The following is a 6,615-nucleotide window of genomic DNA, read 5'->3' as shown; positions in this document are numbered from 1 at the left end:
CGATGCTGCTCAGTGATGTTTCTCAGCGATGCTTCTCAGTGATGGCGATGCTTCTCTGTGATGCTTCTCAGTGATGTTTCTCTGTACGAAGTGTACACAAAATTGCATCAACTCTAATTGCGCAACATATAAATCGGTCGCCTAGCTTAGGTGTAACGATTGGCCTAAGTAACGCTAGGAAACAACGAGGTTGAGCATTATTTTGATACGATTAGGCAAAATTATAGCTAAACGGATGATAACTTTGTTTGGAAGCAATTGCCGTTACAATTCTAAAAAAATGTCATTACATACTCGGCTTGTTGTGGAGTCCATTGACTTAGCACAAATAATTTTTTTTATATATATTACAAATAACAGCTTGACTTGTGAATCATTTAGTTGGTGGCATGTGACGAATATTCTATATCAATCTGCTGAACACTAAATACTGTTAGTCTTAGATTAGAACTGTACAGATTTATTCTATAATATAATTTTTTTATTTAAGTTGCATTATTATGCTTTTTAGTGTGAATTTTGTGTGTGCGTTTTTCTGTTGCTTCTTTATTATTATATATTTTTAGATAAAATAATCACATTATCAACATCGCGCTGTTAAAACATGTAATGTGACAACTTTGCAGCAATATTATTTTATTAGTTTTTATTGAACCGCAAAGCTTTGGCAAATCTATAATGTACAACTTGTCCCAAATTTAAATAATCTCTTAGTAATGGGACATCAGTTTTTTCAACTGTAAAATGAGGAATTTTTCACACCGGGTGTTGTAACTTGCCTACTGTTTTATATATATCTAATACATACTAACTTACAAATGATCACAAATGTTTTCTATGTAGGTACATTTTTTGAAAAATTTTAATATTACATTATGGTTTTTTTTTTTTTGACCACACTTTCAATATTCCAAGTTTTTGCGGACATTACAAATAAATCAAATTTTCATGAAAAAGTACAAATAATAATTATAAATTAGTGGTAAAATAAATTATAAAAATGACATAGCAAAACAAGTGACCAAGAGGGAAGTTAATGAGGCCTTTTTACCAAACGCAATTAGCAACGCAAGTAATATTTAATTAAACCATCGTTGATATGAACTTTAAAATTGGGACCAAATAATATAATTCAATCAAAATTATATTATGTACTAAAAATATTATTGAAATAATAAGAATTATTCTTTTATCTTGGAGTACTAGAACTTACACATCATGTTTTTATGTTCTAACAACATTATCGTGCATTTTTTTTAAGTCAGTTTACCAAAACTTCATATGTTTTTTTATGTTCTCTGAATAATTAAATATAACTTGTTCAATAATTGCGAATTCACTTTGTGGCGTCATTATAATTTAAATAAAATAAATAACTACGTATACACCACTATTTAATCAACATAATTCAAAACCAAAACCAGGTTTCTTCGTCAGTATAAATGTATGTTAAAAACTAGCCGATGTGTACACATTTTGAGGTTGTGAATTCTGTTACTTTTCTATACTTTGTAAAAATATATTGTGCATTTATTATAAAATATTAATATTTCGGGAAAAAAATCTCTAAATGATAATGAAAACCCCACCAAAATCCGTTGCTAAAAAAAATAAATATATTATTATATAAATGTTGCTATGAAAACCCTATCTTAGCAACGGATTTTTATAGGGTTTTCATTATCATCAAAATCCATTGTGCGCTTAGTTCTTTTAAACTTAGCAACGGATTTTACAGACAAACATATTACAATGAGCGGTGATTAACCACTCAGAACATTAGAATGTCAAAAGACGTAAATATGATAATAGCGGTCAAGACATTAGAACGCCTTTTCATGTCAACGCGCAAGATTTTACAAAAATCGATTTATTTCCATCACTAGTATACGGATTGCCACGATTTAAAAAACAGAGTATCGATAATGAATAACGCTACGCGTCTGTATTCAAGAATATCTATGGAACGTAGAGTTGCATTATCTAAGCCGATTGAATCTGTCATCTTGTTCGTTCATAATTTATTGCGTTTCTAAATAATTTATTAAAAATATTTTAGTTTGGACGGTTAATATTTTGAGGTGACTAATAGTTTTTAATTATATTTCTTCAATATATAAAGTGTTATTTCTTTATGATACCCAGAAAAAAGTACATTTTTCAAGGCTTTGAAATAATTGTAAGCGATTTTTACATATTTTTGACGTTTTCATAAAATGTATATTTAGAAACGCAAATATTTACGTATTACAACACAATGCGATAGTGGATTTCATAATCTTTCCAAAACATTTTTTAGAATGAGGCTACGTTTCCGAAGAACGTTTTATGAAGCTTTTAGCAAAACTCGTAAATAACACAAAAATTATCACGTTTTGACAGTTCTCAAAGGAACACATAGTAGATAAAAGTCCTTGTCTGAGAGGTTAACTAGTTATTATTACAAAAAACAATTATATCAAATAGGTAATTATTGCATTTACGTATGAATCAAAAACTTTTATAAATTAACACATCAGAATCAAGCAGTAACAAAGATGTCTAAATAACAAAAAAAAAAATTATTACCAATATAGATCAACCAGTGGAACGCTGATGGGTCTCTGAAGAACTTGCGAGCATTCTAATACGACCGTTGTTAGAATAATTTGCGATACGATTTTGATGCTTTTGAAAAATGTATGAAAAACAAAACCAGCATCATCGTTTGGGCTGATAAAATGTTAGGTTCCACTAATATTTTTTATGCTCTGACCTTCGACAGTTTAATGAGAAAACATTAATCTGTTGAAGTATTGAAATATTTTTGTCTACAAGAAATTTTTTGTCTATTCTTAAATTTGTTAATTTTCACTATACATAATTCTCACAAAGAAACCATTGTTTTTTTTTTAAATTATTTTTATTTAATAGTGGTGTATGCAAAATTATTTATTTAATTTAAATAATATATTATGTTATCTAGTGCAATTCTTTTAGCAATGTTTCACTTGTAATTTAGCTGGCAATGTTATATTCACAATTGTGCAACAGATTTTCCATGAAAATAATATTATATTTATCATCTACCCTCAGAAGTGAACACATATTTGAGAAATTTTTAAGTGTTTAAAATAATTATTTCAATTTTATTCAATCAGAATGATCTTTTCTAATCACGCCGAGGTCATTCAATATAAAAGTGCTATGTATAAAACTTTTTTAAATGCTTAATTTTATTTATAAAAGCTTATAATAAAATTGTATTTTTATTATTTTCACTTGTTATTAAAATGCAGGAAAACAGTAGAAAAATCCATCCCATCCTTAAAATAATAATTAATAATTATGCTGTTTCAATAAATATGATAATATATTTTCTAGGAATTTGAAAACTTGAATCAATGCTATAAACAATGTCCTATTTTTTATAATCTTTTTAGGTGCCATTTAAGGTGCTTTTTAAGTTATTTTCGTAAAATGGAAAAGAGTTCCATTTGGTTTTGTTTTATTGAGATTTCCATTTCCTTTGCTTATTATGTATTTAAAACCTTTTTTAAAGTTCTTTTTAGAGACAATTTTACTGACATTAAATGACTCATATTTGGCTCAATTTTATATAAATTTATCTTTTCCTTTTGGCTTGCTGAAATTATATTCATAATAAGTACGATTTAACCTAATATTAGAGTGCTTTTTGGGAATGATTATTTAATTATTGATAAGTTGTAAGAATACTTTTGACTTAAATTTGAAATAATCATAATAACACCTACTGATGGGATATTTGCACAAAATATTAATTCTTTTCCCCGCAAAAGTATTCAGTTAATCATAAGGTTGTGCGTGAACTAAATAATGTAAGATATTATGTGAATGTAATTTAACTATGCTTTGATAATGGCCAACCTCCGATAGGAGAGAGCAACACAAGAAGAAGAATAATTTAATAATAATTATTGTAGAAGTAATGTTAAATGATTGTGTCGGAAATTGTGAGGAGTTCTTAAAATAAGTGATAACTTACCATCGAGCTGATTGTCTTAACATATAATTATTGTGCCTTTGAGAATGTATGACTTACGGATATCAGAGTTTAAGAGACCCCCAATCCATTATCTTGTTATAATTATATCATCTTGCAGCCCTGCAGAAAGTATCTAACCCCGTAACAGCTGATAAGTTATCTTGTAAGGTTCGTTGAACTTAATAATTGACTTCGCAACACCCAGATGCAATGGAAATCTATCCTATGACCTCTAGAATCACGGTCAATCATTGGAGGACTAGTTGTCTTCATACAGCATGTTTGAAACTTGTTATTATGCACCCGAGTAAATACACACAAGTGTCTGGGTCAACTCTAATTGCCGGCTACCTAATGATTAATACACACAAGTGTCTGGGTCAACTCTAATTGCCGGCTGCCTAATGATTAATACACACAAGTGTCTGGGTCAACTCTAATTGCCGGCTGCCTAATGATTAATACACACAAGTGTCTGTCTGGGTCAACTCTAATTGCCGGCTGCCTAATGATTAATACACACAAGTGTCTGGGTCAACTCTAATTGCCGGCTGCCTAATGATTAATACACACAAGTGTCTGTCTGGGTCAACTCTAATTGCCGGCTGCCTAATGATTAATACACACAAGTGTCTGTCTGGGTCAACTCTAATTGCCGGCTGCCTAATGATTAATACACACAAGTGTCTGGGTCAACTCTAATTGCCGGCTGCCTAATGATTAATACACACAAGTGTCTGTCTGGGTCAACTCTAATTGCCGGCTGCCTAATGATTAATACACACAAGTGTCTGTCTGGGTCAACTCTAATTGCCGGCTGCCTAATGATTAATACACACAAGTGTCTGGGTCCACTCTAATTGCCGGCTGCCTAATGGTTAATACACACAAGTGTCTGGGTCCACTCTAATTGCCGGCTGCCTAATGATTAATACACACAAGTGTCTGGGTCAACTCTAATTGCCGGCTGCCTAATGATTAATACACACAAGTGTTTGTCTGGGTCAACTCTAATTGCCGGCTGCCTAATGATTAATACACACAAGTGTCTGCGTCAACTCTAATTGCCGGCTGCCTAATGATTAATACACACAAGTGTCTGTCTGGGTCAACTCTAATTGCCGGCTGCCTAATGATTAATACACACAAGTGTCTGTCTGGGTCAACTCTAATTGCCGGCTGCCTAATGATTAATACACACAAGTGTCTGCGTCAACTCTAATTGCCGGCTGCCCAATGATTAATACACACAAGTGTCTGGGTCAACTCTAATTGCCGGCTGCCTAATGATTAATACACACAAGTGTCTGGGTCAACTCTAATTGCCGGCTGCCTAATGATTAATACACACAAGTGTCTGTCTGCGTCAACTCTAATTGCCGGCTGCCCAATGATTAATACACACAAGTGTCTGGGTCAACTCTAATTGCCGGCTGCCCAATGATTAATACACACAAGTGTCTGGGTCAACTCTAATTGCCGGCTGCCTAATGATTAATACACACAAGTGTCTGGGTCAACTCTAATTGCCGGCTGCCTAATGATTAATACACACAAGTGTCTGGGTCAACTCTAATTGCCGGCTGCCTAATGATTAATACACACAAGTGTCTGGGTCAACTCTAATTGCCGGCTGCCTAATGATTAATACACACAAGTGTCTGGGTCAACTCTAATTGCCGGCTGCCTAATGATTAATACACACAAGTGTCTGTCTGCGTCAACTCTAATTGCCGGCTGCCCAATGATTAATACACACAAGTGTCTGGGTCAACTCTAATTGCCGGCTGCCCAATGATTAATACACACAAGTGTCTGGGTCAACTCTAATTGCCGGCTGCCTAATGATTAATACACATAAGTGTCTGGGTCAACTCTAATTGCCGGCTGCCTAATGATTAATACACACAAGTGTCTGGGTCAACTCTAATTGCCGGCTGCCTAATGATTAATACACACAAGTGTCTGGGTCAACTCTAATTGCCGGCTGCCTAATGATTAATACACACAAGTGTCTGGGTCAACTCTAATTGCCGGCTGCCTAATGATTAATACACACAAGTGTCTGGGTCAGCTCTAATTGCCGGCTGCCTAATGATTAATACACACAAGTGTCTGGGTCAACTCTAATTGCCGGCTGCCTAATGATTAAGTACTTTCTGACAACTACGCACAAATAATATATTATAAAGTTCTCTTCTAAGTAATAATTGTCTTCCAAGTATATACACAAATACCTTACCGACTTACACACGTGCCTTTAATATTCACATTTGCTCAAATAATGTATAAATTTGAAAGAAACTTTTCTAATTCTAAATTTTGCTGATATTTTTTTTTGTATTTCTTTCTCAAATGGACGATTTAATGTCTCGCTGTGTTTTTAATTTAACGAGACAATAATTTTCGCTCAATTACATACATATGTATTGTATTTTTATAAAAATGATTATGTTCCCTAATTTAATACCTATGCAATATTTGTTGCCGATATACAGAGTTCGATCATTATTATAATATTATTTTTTAAGCCCATTTGTATTTTCTGAGGTTTGAATATGTTTAAATAAAATATTTTTCTGAATAACTAATACTTGTTTTTACCTTAT

The sequence above is a fragment of the Hesperophylax consimilis genome, chromosome 25 (assembly GCF_061612785.1).
Source record: "Hesperophylax consimilis isolate HC1 chromosome 25, BYU_Hcon_1.0, whole genome shotgun sequence".
In the NCBI taxonomy this organism is placed as follows: Eukaryota; Metazoa; Arthropoda; class Insecta; order Trichoptera; family Limnephilidae; genus Hesperophylax; species Hesperophylax consimilis.
This window is presented reverse-complemented; position numbering follows the sequence as displayed.